This window comes from Phalacrocorax aristotelis, chromosome 10 (genome assembly GCF_949628215.1).
Source record: "Phalacrocorax aristotelis chromosome 10, bGulAri2.1, whole genome shotgun sequence".
In the NCBI taxonomy this organism is placed as follows: Eukaryota; Metazoa; Chordata; class Aves; order Suliformes; family Phalacrocoracidae; genus Phalacrocorax; species Phalacrocorax aristotelis.
In genome coordinates, this window is record NC_134285.1 from 13,631,317 (window position 1) to 13,647,590 (window position 16,274).

The following is a 16,274-nucleotide window of genomic DNA, read 5'->3' on the forward strand; positions in this document are numbered from 1 at the left end:
GGACTGTTTTTCTAAAAAAAAAAATTGTATCCAATTCTACTGTGACACTAAGCCTCCTCCCCAGTGTATTCTCATGACACGAACCTATAAAGGTTGTTCTGAACTCCATTTGTTTGAGCGGTCATTGCTGTCATAGTATGAAATCATGTTCTCACACAGGCAAATTTCTCTTTTCTTGCAGATCATCCTCCTCTGGCACCTACTACAATGAGTAAGAAGAATTCTGATGCCTAATTAAGACCTTTATGATCCCTAATGTTTTCAACTCCTACATTTACAAAACCTTTTTGAGATAATTCTAAAAATACAGAAATGGTATTATGGTTATCTCAGCTATATGACAATGCTTCTGTTAATTCATTAATTTGCTTTATATGTATCAGAATAAAGATTAGCCAAAGCTCAGATTTAGATTCAGAATCAACAATGCCAAAAAGCTCAAAAGTCTTTAATGCATCATACTGGAATTTGCAAGAGATCAGCCTCTGACACAAATCTACTATTTTTTAGTTAAAATCTCTTAAGAATAAATATTCTCATAATATTCTTGCTGTGTCTGAAATAAAGCTCACAAATACAACCTTTGACCATCTTACTTTCAAAACCACAAGAAACAATACAAACCTTTCAAAACTAACCTAAACATAGTAAAGACCATCCAGTAAAATCCCACTGATTTTGTTCATGCTATTAATAGTAAAGCCTAATTTTTCTCGGTTGAAGACGAAATAGTGTGTGCAAACCCAAGAAGAAAGCATGCAGGGGTTTTTTTCTTTGGGTTTTTTTTTTATATACTGAATCCTAAGACAGATCCATTTTACTCTCTGAAAACCTATGTATTCTTAGACATGCCTCTACAGATAAGGACGGAATATCTGCAGAACACCAGAACAATTAATTAGTGACTTCAATCACATTTGAGAGTTACCTTTTGGTCAGAAAACTCTCTAGGCAGGATTTTTTTCAACCTGAAAAGCAATATTACATCATGTCACATCTGCTTCTCTTCAGCAGAAGCTGCTCTCTTCCTTGATGTATTCTCCCGCAGGTGTCTCTGTTCTTTCTCTCCACCTCAACCAACATTCACCTGGAAGATAAAAGATTATTGCAGGACATTGGATCCATCACAGATTGCTGCCATCCCATAGTCCAGGAAAAAATAGACATCACAATTATTTTCCTCAAATATTTATTGATTTATTGATAAAAAGCAGCAGGGCAGGCCTTGCAGCCTTTTTGCTTATCTTCTCCATATGAAGGAACATAGGCTTGACCTATTATCAATTAGAATAACTTAAAAAGCAACAACAAATCAATGCACTGATATAATTATAAATGAAGTTTCTTTCTTTCTGGAGAGGCTACCTAGAAAAGTACTATAAAGCATTAACACCGAGGATGGGTATTTATATTAAAAACTGAGTTGATGAACACAAGAATAACTTTCAACCTAAAACATTATAAAAGTAGCAAAAATTAAACACGTAAAAGGCCTTGGCTTTCCCTGTACACATCTAACCTTCCATACCTACTTTTTTCGGCTGCAAGACAAAGACTAGGAATCAGGCTTATTCAATGTCCTTATTTCAGCTGGAAGTGAAAGATAAATTAATAGGGAGAACATTTTATGCAAACATATGTTATACATAATTGATGTTTTATACAAATATAATAAAGGTCAGCTTTGCCTTTCGATCTTCTGGTTGCCATTTTTGAAATAATATTGCTTTGGTTTTTCATTAGAGCTGCTTAAACAAATTTAACATGCATTTTTTTAAAGACTTGCACTGGTAGTAAAAGAGACAAGCCAGAATCAGAATGGAAAGTCATGGAGTCATGCAAGCAAATAATAAAATATATATATATATATAAAAATATATATATATATATTAAAATATATATATATATATAAAAAAAAAGAATAAGGCTTTCCTGTGCTGTTTAACGGGACTTCACCACAGTTGACAGAAAACACTATTCTTTTTAAATTATTGTCATGTACTTTTATGAAAAAATCCATTCAAGAATTAGTCACTATAGGTGATAGCCACAAATTATGCATAATATTATACTATTGTCAAGAAGAAGGAAAAATCACACATATGGGATAGGAGGAATACGTTGTCAAAAGAGTAAGCAGTTCAACTTGTGTAAACCGAAATAGAATCAGATAGTGTTAAAACATTATCTGGGCTCAGCACCATGTGAAATTTCTAACTTGGGCAGAACACATCTCCTGCAAAAGCATCAGTGGATGGAAATGTCCATTAGGAAGGGCAGGATGGGACATCATGATAAACTCGATGCTGACTAGAAATAAGGAAATGTTTTATTGATAAACTAGGATCCTAATGGAAAGTTTTTTGACCGCCATAGGAATGGGTACTTGCATCTTCATTTCTTTAGTTTTATGCTGTGTTATAGTCACTATCCTAACAAAACTGGTCAAATGATCATCCAGTGTCAACTGAATGTGATCTCAGAGGTCACAGTCTCTGAAAACGCAGGTGTCCGTAATAACTGGAAGACTAATGAAATGTATTATAAACATTTAAGCACATGAAAAATATGGTAAAAAGCAAGAGTTCATTTCAACAGTAGTAAAGTTCAGTGAATATAGGGACATAATTCTCTGGAATCAATCTTAAACTAAAAACCAAGAGAGAAATCTCATTTCTGTGTGACCATTCTGTGATCTATTTAGCACTTGCAGACATTCCCCAAACTATCTAACCAGAATTATTTGTAATAAGTTGTTCATATTTACATTGGAAGGATGTGACTGATTTGCTTCAGCATATGACAATTTTAGTTACACTGGAAAAGGTTTTGATAGTAAAACTTTAGCAGATCTGAGACTGAATGGGTTGTGGCTGCTACAAGTCCCATTTGAGTTTGTAACTTCATGCATAAAAGTTACTTGGACATCTAAAAATCCAGTCAGCTCTTCTTATCTTTTTATTATACTCTTTCTCATGACCTTGATTTTTTACAGTATAACAATGGTTTAATTTGTTTGGCTCATTTAATAGGAAGCATTTAAGAACATATTATTTTTCAGCATGCATCCTGAAATATTGTCTAAATATTACCGAAATTACTAGACCACTGATAATATAAAAATTAATCTAAGTTTACTGTTGTTAATTAGCACTACATTCTCATGTATCTAGAAATATTTTTTTACAATGTAGATCTTTGTTCCTTCTCAGTTTTCACTGTTCTGATGATAAAAACAGGATAAATTTCCTGAGAGCAAAATGATTCAATTCTCATTAGCTTTTGAGTATCATAAAACTACACCAATTATTTCCACCTAAGGGCACTGAAGCTTAACTCAGATACTAAGCAAAGTGATATTTTAAAATTTCAAGATTTGTTTCTGTGCTGTAAAGGGAATTAATAAAATATGTTCTAAGAACTAGGTATCAATATAGGAAATATCGTATTCTATCCTGACAATCTGTCTTGAGTAAGCTATTACAGTTTCTCAAGGGGCAAAGATTAATCATTATTTCTCTTGCATTTATTTCTATTAACTCATAAACCTGTAACACATGGTTTAAGGACAAAGTTATGCTAGAGTATTCATTTTATTTTGTCCACTTGCCAAGCACGAATGAGATGTAAGTCTTGTTGAAATGCACAGAATCACACAGCAGATGATGTTGGCAGGCTCCTCTGGAGATCAGGTCCCCCCCAGCTCAAACACGGTCAGCTAAAGCAGGTTGCCCAGGGCCACATCCAGACTAGCACGCTTATTAAAAAGAAATAGAAACCCAATGATAACTTTTCAGTATTTCCAGATCATTTGATCTTTGAAAGGGTAGTCCGTCTCTTAAAATATTAATTCAACAGAAAAATCTCTCAGTGATATAGCTTTTCAATATGCCTTACTCCAAGGAACTTCAGCACTTGAATGTCAGGGTTCACGTACAAATTTAAGCTTCCTTTCTTTTTGTTGCTGAAAATTATTTGGTGTAGAAAACAGGACTTTTGAAATTTAAACGATACAGTTAAAACATGAAAGAAAAGTCTCTCCAAACATTTAAATGTTGATGCATGAACACTTTTGATCTGTCATGCTGACTCTTTATCATGCACCACTTTCTGGATTGGGCCTTGACAGGTGCAAAGGCAAGTTCCCTAACTGCGGCAGAGCCAGGGCTTGGCACAGGCTGACAAAACAGACCAGCTAAGTAATAACGCAGTTGGCATTTTGAGAAGATGATTTAAAAAAAAAAATGCATACTTTTAAATGGTAGAGACTTACTGCTAAGTTTATAAATAAAAATTTAAATTTATATATTGCAGAATCCTTAAATTTCAGCTTCTCCCCCCCCCCCCCCATGAAACTGTTTGGACAAATTTGAGGGGGACAGCTCTGACTACTAAACACATTTTTGAAGTGTTGTATTTACTCTGAAAATGTGAAACATACTTGTAAAACAGATACAACAAAGGAAATAAATCAAGATGACTAGTTCTGGTAATGATTTTAACTCATTCAGAGTTTTGTTGGCACTGTCAACACACTCAGCATGACCATCGAGAGATCTTTATGCATAATATTGTGCTGCACTTATGAAATACAATGGGCCAAATTCTGCTCTCAGTTTGTGTAGATCTGGGCTATATCTGATCAAGTATGATTTGCACCGGTTTAGCTGATGGCAGGTTTTGGACCTTTTTCAGCTGGCTTCAGAATAGCTTTGCCTGTCCTTTGAGTGGACTAACAAAATCAGCAGAAAGCAGGCACATAATAGCTCCAATAAGAATTTATATGCTCCAGGTTGTCCAAGAAATTGGACAGCTACCTTTGCCCAATTCTGATGCAAGGACCTGTCTTAGACTTACACCTTTGATGTTAAAATCACAATTTGGTTTTCCTGGGTTTGTTGGTTTTTTATTTTGGGGATCTTTTGTTTGTTTGTGGGGGTTTTTTGGGGGGTGGTGTATTTTTGTTTTATAATAATGAGAGAATTATGCAGTTTCCCATATTTGAAATGTAAATTTCTCATCCTCCTTTATTCCTTCTATCTTAAAAAACACAAACATCTCATCTATTATAGAAACAGAGAAGGACAGAAAAGTCATTTGGTGTTATAATCACATAAATGTGTCGCTACCTCTGAAGAAGAATGCCTCTATTTCCCCAGATGATGAGGCGCTTTCCTTCCAACAACTCCTTTAAACTCATTGAAATGACTGAAACTATTACAATTGTGGCAACCACTCCAAAACTGCTTGCCATCAGAGTTTGACACCAGCACAATGGCTTTCACCCTTTCACAGAGTTTTTGTGATTTTTCACACATAGATGAGATGTTGGTTCGTTAATCACAGAACAGATTGAGCCAAGAGAGTGAAGAAGGGTTCCCTGGCACAGCTAAATATAGAAGATGTGGCACAATGTAACACACCCGGAGGTGTTTGGTGGTCCTCTCTCCTATCATAACCTAGTTATGGCTCAGTTACTGGGCTGAGAGCTCTTTATGATGGCAACAGTCCTTACCTGTATGCACACTGTTGTCATCAGTGGGAAGGGCATCCTGTGCTATTACAATATAGGTAATATCATGACTAATTTGCATTAACAACATTTAACAGTTGCAGGTTTTGCTAATGTGGATCTCAGAGTAATAGCCCATCTGAATCTCATTCTAAAAACCATCCATACTCAGGGAGCCCACCTCTATCAGTCACCCAGCACTTGAGTTTAGGAAGCATTATAGAAGTATACCTAAAAGGGCTATCATCAGTCTAGCTGCCAACACTTGAAGTCCTTCCCATGTTTGTGAACATCTACTCACATTACTCCATAACAACAGTGAGGGATTCAATGGAGGAGTCACTGAGGAGGTTGAGAGGGCTGCTTCAGCTGACTATGTGTTCCTAGGGCACAAGGCATTAATTTTAACCATTTCAAATGTGTATTTGCCTTTCTATCCTGTAGTTTTAGAGGCAGAATTTAAAACTCAGAGAGAAATAGTCCTTGGAGGGAAACAACCTAAGGAGTAACAGTTTCCTATTTCTCTTCTGTTGAGAAGTCCAAAGAAAGAGTCAACATGAACCACCAGAACAGCATTTGCTATACACAGGCTTTTCCTTTTGCCTCTGAAATTGGTCATTCCAAAGAAACACAACAGCCTAAAAGAATAGTGAATTGTGATACCTCTACAAGTTACCAAGTCTGGATACAGGCAACTGTGGGGGACCTGTGAGGGCCAGAACACAATCACTGAGTACTGCTTTCTGTCACAAGTGGTCTGTCTGAAGTCATCTGGACTACTTGCTACAGAAGTGAGCACAACCACAGTGATTTGGTTTTAACTGTGAAGAGGCTCCAAGGAGTATTTCGCTTAAATGGGTATTGGACTAGGTTCTCATGCCTTAGGGGTATGAGTCAACTGTAGCTTTGTTCTTAGCAAGTCCTACAGTCTCTCTTCAGGATGTGATGCCAACTTAACCTCAATGGAAGTTACCTCAGACAGTCAAGCCACTGACCTCTATGTGCCCCAACCTTATCCTCTGTAAATATAATGCAACCATAACTTACAGCTCCTGGGAGCACAGTGAGATTTATGCAGCTAATAATCTATTGGAAAAAAAACACACAAAAGAGCAGCAGTAACAGTAGCAATAACACCAAATTTGAGTCCATGGGGAGTCTGAAATGGCATCTTTACACATTTATACTTTAAATAATTCAGAGTGCTATATCAGCAGCCCTTGGATGTAGTGCTAGAACATTGGTTTGTTAACATCATTCCACTACAAACATAAGCGTTTTAATCCTGTAAAAGTCTCAGGAGTGTTTTGGCAGCATTTACCAACTAACACCTCATTGCAACAAGATTATTATTTTCATTTCTTTTGTTAATCATTTGAGGCACATGGCTTCATGGCAGAAGGAATTTTCCAAGGTAAAAAGTACAATGAAAAAGAGAAATAGATTTAAAAATTCATATTTTTAAAGTTTTCCCTTTCTAATTCATGCTTTTAAAGTAAAATCAATATTGAAGCATGAAAAGTACAGTTTAAAAGCGAATGAAAATACATGGAAGAGAAGTGACCATGAACTTAAGTTGTGACTAATTTTTGTGTCTTTTGATCAGCCAATATAAAAATCAGTGTATCTGCAGGCCTAATGACTTTTCACTGTATAGCCATATTGCACCAACTTTTAAGAAATAATAACAAGAAACATGATTGGGTTTTTATATATTTAGATCAACATGTCAGCAAGGCAGAGGTGCTAGCAGAGTTGTTAGAAAGTGTTGCAGTAGTGATCTGTAAGCCCACATAGTTCGAAGTGTTAGAGCAGACTTATCTCCTTTACAAGCACTTAATTTTTAAATTGATTCCTTCTATCTTTATGGATCTCTTAAGTCAAGGTCAATGCTTTCATTCTGTAGCCATGAATAGGCCAGACAATAAAAGTTGCAGAAATTAACTTGTCTAAAACAGATGCATGTCATTGAGATTTGAGAAGAATAGATGTATCTTTAAAAAGTTGCTGTGTGTAAAAATTACCTTTTGTTTACTCAGCTTTACAGCATGTGGAAACTTGGAAAAGTAGTTAAAAGGTCACATTAATGTATATCATATGTTTAGGCCTGTTGGTATATGGTCCAACCTTCACAGTAAATTCTGTGTTGACATGACTTAGGTGTAGAACATCTAATTTAGTCTTTAGAACAAAGTGCTCCAAAGGTCTAAGGTTGTGCTTCATTTTTATATTCTCAGTAAAAGTTTCTTCATGTTTCACTTCATTCTAGTCCCAGGTTCCTAAATAAGGAATTTAGTGGAAACAACCACCAGAGATTATATAATTTTTTACTTTTTGTTTAAACATGTGATGTATAAGTAGTGCAACAGTTCCCAGGACCTGGTGCTTAGCATCTCTGAATCTTTGAAGCATCAGTATTGACTTCCATGATGCTTAGGAATATCCAAGAATAGATCTAGAAATATAAGGAGTGGCAGAAGACATAGTCTTGTTTATAGGGTGGTTACAAGGCATCTAAAATCGCAGTGCAATGAGCAACATGGAAATTATATTTGTCAGCAAAGAATTCTGGAAGAAAAGAAACTCTAAGGATTAATCTAAGGACTCATACTTGTAAGGATGAATCTTTATCATTGCTTATCTAGTGAAAGGCAGATGAGTCTGACAAATTACACTGATTATATTTTCAGTATGTGAACAAACTAACATTTTACCCTCATTACTTCTCCACTGTTCTATTTTGAGCTTTCCGAAATGTGTCTACAGGAGAGAAATAAGCTATTACGCACAAAGGCTGGTGTAACCTTGCTTTTGTCACTGAGAAAAAAAAGTAAAGAAAATTCAGGAGCAGAATTATGAAGATGAGTGGGATTCCAGTTTACTTGACTGTCACAAATTTACATCTCACCCAGCTAAAAATAAAAAAATCTAGTGATATCTGTTTCAGAACTCTTAGATAAAAAATTTTTATTTTCTTGATTTATTGCCTCAACACAAAATTGCACACTACATTTTCCTCATACTCAATCCTCTCCTAATGCAACATAGCACTTACCCAAGTTCCTTAACTGTAACTTTATGAAGTGCCCTCTTGAACCCAGTGAAACATTTGAGCTTTTTCACATCTTTCTGGATCAAGACATCTTTTACACCAGGAATTACAGTGCTTTAGAGGAACAATTTAATAGTTAATGTGACCTTGAAAATGCACCTGAACCTTTATAAACTGAAGTATGCATTTAGATTTGGTGGTACTTCAAAACCCTCACAGATTCTCAAATCTGTGATATTCTGAAACAAGACACAAGCTCAGTCTCCCCTCTGAATACTCAGATGGGTTTTAAACAGTAGCCATCACGTAAGAGAAAGATTTGATGGTACAAGAGCACATTAAGGGCCTGTTGTTGGCTACAGGTTTGAGGAGATACCACCATTCCAGAGATGTTCCCCTGTACCCACTCATTTATTTAGGTATATTGAACACAGATGGACCCTCACAAGAGCTTCATCTGGTCATGACTTTATTGAGGTTACATAAGTAAAAAGAGTTGTGGAACTCAGAAGAATCCATTTGAGAGTTAAAAGTTTATCCAACAATAACAAGAAAAAGATCCTTTGTCTTTTAGAGTTATTCCACCAGTTCTGTTATTACACTAAGAAGTAGAAAGCAGTTTGCTGCTCTTGTTTTCCACACTACTGAAAATGGACTGTGATTACCTTTAATTCCTATGTTTCTGGGAACCACAGTGATAGTCCAAAGATCAAAGCAGATGCTGAAAAGTCAGAAGAGTAGAAAAGTCATTACTGCCCATGCCATCTGCTCTTGTCAGAGACTTTTCCCTACTTAAATTACTGTGAATGATGTAAAATAAGGCTGCACCTGGGACACCATATACACACTGTTAACACCTACAGACACTAACTGAAAATGTGGTGAGAGGCACCAAGCTCCTGGCGTGTGCTTTCAATATCAGCTTGCATTTTCCTTTCCATCCACCTAAGGATTTGAGAACTTCCACACAAAAGACAATTGCAACTAAACTATTCATAAAAATAGGGAATAATATGCCACTTCAACTTCCATCCTTAAACACTACCACATTACAGAGAAACATTTTTTATCATTGATGAGTTAATAGAGTGAATGTGAAAGGAAATAAATAGCCAAGTTTTGTCAATTAGCTGTTGGTAGAAGACATCTCAAGTTATTCGCATGGCTTTCTTGTAACAGAGTAGACATAGCTACATATTTTTTTCAGTCCAGGGTTTCTATTTATCTCCATATTATGGAGAAGGTGCAGGGTTTTAAAATTTGAATTATATTCAGTTTAATTTAACCCATAAAATGAAAGTGAGGTAGGCACTTACAGTCCTATGACAATGGGATGTTAGTTGTATCCCCTGGATTTGAACTGTGAATTCAAATATTTATATTTTATGGAAATGTCATCATCTTAACACAGTTTTCTAGAGATACTTGTAAGTATCTTTCAACTTTAACTGAGAATACAAATTAATTTTAACTTCATATGTATTTTTTCATCTTAAGGTATCCTCTACATAGGAAAATAATACAGCATATACTTTGCAACTGAAAGTTTTCAAATATTATTTTAGAAATAATATTCCCAGTATTCAATTTCATCTTAACTCTATTTAGGGAAAAAAAAAAAATCATCCCAGCATTTAGGAGGGCTTAGATTTGCTATCGAATTTTCAGTTTATAGTGACTCAAAGACCCAAACCTGATTCCACTAGATCCATGCAGCTTTCACCATTAAGTTTACTGAAACAGTCAGTTAAACTGTCAGTGTCTGACAGACAGTCATTAGCTGGATTTGTATGTCATAGACCGTATTGAGAAGTGCTTCAGCAAGTTAAGATTATTAAATTGTGCTGTCCTTATCATGCATCCTTTGCCCTGGCCTGGACTATTCAGCTACATTTCTGCTAAACAGGTCAAAAGGAGCAGAATGTCTATATTATACAATATTTCTGCTGAATAGAGCCTTAATAAATTGAGAAGGCTTCTATTTTAATCAAGTATCATGCACATAGTGCAAAAAAGAATACGTGCAACAGCTTCTGAATGATCTTCCTATCTGTCTCTTTGTATAAAGAAAAAAAACAATTTATAATAGTGCAAGCCTGTTTGAAGACAATGCAGATTTTCTGATACTCTAGAATGTTGAATAATAACATCAATAAACAGCAGAACAGGGATTGGAGTAGATCAACACATGATAGCAATAGTAATTAATAATTATAGTGAGTATTAATAATAGTAATAAAAGCTGATACAATTTAACTGTGATCCCTTTCTCCCTACCACAAGCAAATATGCCTTGTATCACTGGAGCTTTTGGCTGTGTGATGTATACAAGATGAGGTTGACAATCAAGGAACAAAAAGAGTTTCTGAAAGTTGAAACCTAAATGAAACAGTATCTGAAGGCCAAATCTCCGGAAATCAGAAATCTAGTTACTATTGTATAGTTTTCACATTAGGACAAATGAATGTCATTTTGGAGCTCAAAAAAGCTGCTCTGGTGGTTTATGTTGATAAAAATGTTTATTCTTTTTTATAGGCCCTTATATTCTCTTAATCATGCTGGTTAGAACATCACTAATAATCTTCCTAAGACTGCTGTTAAAAGATAATACAGGACACCCAGGCTGGAATTTTGTTTTTGTGATTTTGTGTGTTTTTTTAATTACACGTTAGCATTAATTTTGTTTGTGTGAATTCGTATGATTGCAACAAAACAAATGAAAGTTTTTTTACTACAAAGAGTCTCAACAGTTTGCTTTTATTCATTACCCCTTTTCTCATTGCTTTGAAAGCACTTCAGCGAAGATACCATTGAATAACTAAAAGAGGGAGAAGTTTTTAATGGCTCCATGAACATTTCAGAAAGAAAGAACATTAAAATATCAACATTAAACAAAATTAACTAATTGATTTCACAACACTAGTGACAAATCAAGTTTTCTGGATTCCAATATTCATTTGAATGAGACTTGGGGAAAAATTTTTTTTTTTTTTTTCAATATCCTGCCAGGTCAGCTACAAAACATGTTACACTATGTTCTCTAGAAGCAGTGGATAGATATTTCCCTTCATATCATTTATTTATATTTGCTTATGAGTTCATCCTTAATGAATACATCTACCAAGAGCATTCAGAGGGAAGTCAAGGTGAAAGCAAACAGGAAATGAAAGCACTCCATCTCTTTCAGTTTAATGTCTAGAGAAATAACAACACATGAGCATTTACAACTGCAATATGATGGACAAGAGAAATGAAAGGTATCCCCTGGAGCACTGAGACAAGCTAGAAAGAATTGACACAAAACGTAAGACAACTTGGTAATTAAAAAAAAAGGTAGAAAGAGAGAGATTTTAGGCAATGTCAGACAATGAATAAGAAAACTGAGAAAATAGAGAAGATATTCCAAACAGAAATGGTTCTCCTCATGAAGTGCACATAAGCGATTCACAGTGCAGCCACAGTAGTGGGCGGAGAAGCAGTATCCACCACAGAATTCCCAAATTGCCAGAAGACCTTCCATCCACCCACCTTTTATACTTCTCCAAACACCTCTTTACTCTCTGCTTTTTAACAATGTTAGTCTCCTTTTAACCAGCTTTATCTCACTGCTTCCTTCAGCCCACCTCTTTATCCAAAGTTATCTACCAGTCTTGGTATCTTTTGTATGACATACAGCTTGTTACCTCTTTAAGCTACGGAACATATTTTTATTTTGCGTTCCCACAATACTTGGCACAACAGAGTTCAGCAGATTCGAGTAGATTATATTATTGCAAAAACTTTTGAGTCCTCTGCAAAACATGAAGCACAACTAAATTAAATGCAGAGGGATACTGCGCGGAAGCAGATATTCTATTCACATAAAGTAAGGAATCTGTCACAGTCTGGAGGAAAATAAGTAGTCTGTAAGCTCCTTAATTTGTTCTTCTATACATCCTATAAAGTCCAAATTTAATTTGAAAACCTTATTTTGTGTCCTTTGGGGTTTTTATCTACCAGGCTAATGGGGGGGGGGGGGGGGAAAACAACAACAACAAAAAAACACCCCACCCCATTCAAGAATTGTAACAAGAAGTTGCACTTAGTAAAATCAGTTTTCCCTTCCAACACAGCTCATTTATGCCATTCTGCCACATTTATTTTCAAAGTCTCTACACTCTTGTTGAATATTTGAGGCACAGAAGAGAGTGTCATTTAAGTATTTCCACTTAAGCTTTCCCTAATTTCTAGTAATCTCCATCATAACATCTCTTTGGCTCTTCTAGTCAATGGTGTTCAGTACAAGAGGAAAGAGAAGGAAGGAGATTAATGGGAGGTCCTGTCTCAGTACAAGAAGATACAAAGATGCCTTATTGACTCTCTCTGTAGAGTTTTCATTGCAGAAAATGCCAAGAGCTGTTAACCTTGGAAGGTTAAATAATTTGTTACAGTTCAAAGATACAGTTCATACAAGCTAATGCTATACTTCCTATGCAAAATACTGTGATACAACTAGAGGTAACAGACACAACATTCCATAAAAATATGCCTAAAAAGTGAATGTTTATTGGTCAAACTTGATTCAACTCAGGTCTTATATGCTGGAGCAATGTCATTAAACAAGAACTAAGGTGAACGTCAAACACAGGTTTGTTTGGCAATCCAGCTGCCAACAGCTTGTCAGAGAGAAGATTAGCCGTGACAGCGTCGTGCATGGCTTAGCAGGGCGAATGGAAAGGTGATGTGGAAGGAAAAGATTTTTTCTTCACGTGATGGTCATACTTATATTTGTGTAAGAGTGACTATTTTCTGGGGAAAAGGACAAAAGGAGCAGGGCCTGTTTATTTAGTCCATGGGTTGCACTGATCCTTTTTCTGAGCAAGCCATCCTGCTACTTTGGTGGAGATTCAGCATGCTGAATACTATGCACGAAACACAAACCTTTAGCTGCAGAGATGAAAGGAAGGTTTTAAGGCTGTAAATATCTTGAAAAAGCAAAAAACTAAAAAGTAAGATATGCACTTTATACTTACAGTCCACCATGGTAAATATGCTTATGACGGCATTATAGAACTTTTGTTCTTTTTTTTATTAGCATTCTTTCTCTCAGTTTATGGGAAGCCTCACTTTCTTTAGCTTCTTCACTTCAGGTATGTACCATGAAATCACTGGGTATGTCCAAAGAAGTGGACAACATTCCTGCTTCAGGATCATTTGCTTATGTCTATACTGAATATCACTTCTGCATGATCTCTCCTGCACTATCTCCCCTCTTCAGCCTGATTTCCTTTGAAATGTGCCAAGGAAGGAGCCACAGCATGCTCCAGCAGAAATCCTGATCCAGGGGCCCAGTACTGGGCCCACGTTGCAGGGCACATGTATCTGCACTCTAGACACAACCAGTAGGACTGCTACTAAGAGGAAAAACTGAAAGTTTTAGAAAGTAGTGATTAATAAAATAAAAAAAATTATTTGATATGGGAAGACAGATGAGAGATTTAATGTTTCTGAGGCTTTTTTTTCGTGACCTGGATTCACAGGACATTAGAATAGATTCCCCACCAGGGAAGACTGCTCAGTGGGTTAAAGTTTTAATTTTTGGGGAACTGACTTGAGAGCATAGAAGTGGAAGCAGTGGCTACATCCTCTGTCAATGTTTACAGGCATCACAAAGCCACTCTGTAGGTCAGCACAATTGACAGTCCCATCTCACGAGAAAGCCAAAGTGAGAACAATAGGACTACTGTGGATTAGGCTTTAACTGCACCAGCAGAGCCATAGAGGGGATTCTGCAGATATCCTCTCTGTGTCATGCCAGAGTCCAGTCAGTGTCATACAGTTTTTCTCCTTAATGAGGGCCAAATTAATTTCCAACATACATATGTGATGCACCCTCTTTTGTAGGAAGAAAAAAAAAGTATCATTTCTACTTCATTAAGCTCCTGAATCCTTAGAAAAGGAAGCTTTCAGGTTCTGTTGCAAAGCTTTTGAGAAGGGTTATCTAGGAATGTATGTGAATGATAGACAATATTTAATTTCTCAGTTAATCACTGGTAGAAGACTCTCATGAGGTATTTTATTTGCTTATCTCCAACACTTCATTAAAAAGAGACAGTGTTTAAGACACAAAGAAACAGATAAGAAAAACTATTCTCTAACCTATCATCATTTATTAAGAACAAAGAAAAGAGGAAAATACCTATGGCAGAGTGAGCTGCTTGTTTTAACGATGTTGGAAAGATCATGCAGGAGTAATGGGAAAATTCAGTTTGTTTTGAATTATTTAAGAAATGATAGCTATTCCGTTATGTATTTGCCAAGTCCTCTGAAGCAGGGATTTAGAACTAGCATTGATTTTGTGCTGGATAAGACAAAAGGTTTCTATCATAAGAACACAGAAGCTAACACATCAAAGTAAAGAACAACAGTTAATCTAATTCAGTTTCTTCCCCTGTTCCCTGTTTCAGATGCTGATATACCTCTGTAATTACAAGCAACTATATAACTCAATTTTAAAAAATGCACAATGAAATTGGAGCAAGATTTGAACAGCTCAGATGGGGATAAGGCTTGTGAACACTATATTCCACCCAGCTTTTTATTTTTTTTTTGGGGGGGGGGGGGGGGGGCAAAGTCTCTTCCAGTTACTCTCTCCTCATCTTCCTGAAAACCCATTTAGCATTATCTAAAGTCATTATATAATACAAACTGCATCAATTTTAGAGAACTATCTGCAGGCATTTAATTCTGGAGCCTCTGACTCAAATACTTGCATTAATTTAAAGGTAAGTCTCCCCATTTGCAGAGGGCCAGGAAACAACATAACTCGAAAATCCTGAATTAAGAATTAAAATAGGATTTGAACTATTGCACAGGCTTTTTGTACAGGAGTGAATTTTGGCCATTGACACCATCTTACTCCATGATGTGACAACCCTCCATGGCTGCAGAAGAATGCAGTGCCTATCCCAGAATGGCTGATTTACCTCACAGCTGATTCCCAGAGCAGGTCACTGTAAGCCATGGGGAATCTGCAGATCGAATTGAATGCTTTCAAATCAGTAGAGCAGGGGATGCAGGTAAATTCAAAGGGAGAGATGAGATTACAGAGCAAAGCTGCAAGGAGCCAAGAAGATGCCTCCTGGCTGGGGCACAGAGTCATCCTCAGCTGTGTCCTGGCTGAGTCCATGTGTCCAGGGCATCTGTCAGACACCATAGGGGAAAGGGGATACAGCACAGACCTATGAATGAGCAAGAGAGGCCAAGCTGCAGGGAAAATGTGAGATGGGAGACATTTGTGCGACTGCCACTTCCAATCTGAGAACTTTGGCAGGAATGACAATGCATAGGCTCGATTGCCCAAAACAGCACCGGCTGGCCAGATAGGCCCTGCATAACCCTGTAAGTGAAGCAATCACTCTGGTGACCTACATCAGCTCTCTGTCTCCCTCCCAAGTGCAGAAATGGATTATGCAAGGGCTCTGTATGCGAGGATTACTTTAAATCAATAGATGTTGGAGAAAAAAACACCTACAGCCTTATGTATGCTTACTGTTCTTCCCAGGCTCCAAAGTATGCATTCCTTCTCTTTGTGTTAATCTGACAAACAATTCAAAATACATCAGCTGAAGTTCAGGTTTTTCTGATGCATTGTAAAACTGTCAGGTACAGACTCTGACCTTGGATTCCAGCTCCTGTGGAGAGAAAGGTGAGGGAGGCAGTGCTTTGGCT

General features: G+C 36.5%; 1 long non-coding RNA gene across 1 annotated transcript in view; it reads right to left on the reverse strand.

Annotated features, from left to right (window-relative positions):
- Positions 1–16,274, reverse strand: part of LOC142062640 (uncharacterized) — a 162,195-nt gene that overhangs the window by 15,581 nt on the left and 130,340 nt on the right. The window contains exon 2 of the long non-coding RNA XR_012662525.1: positions 929–1,087. This is a non-coding gene — a long non-coding RNA (uncharacterized LOC142062640). The remainder of the gene's footprint in view (positions 1–928; positions 1,088–16,274) is intronic.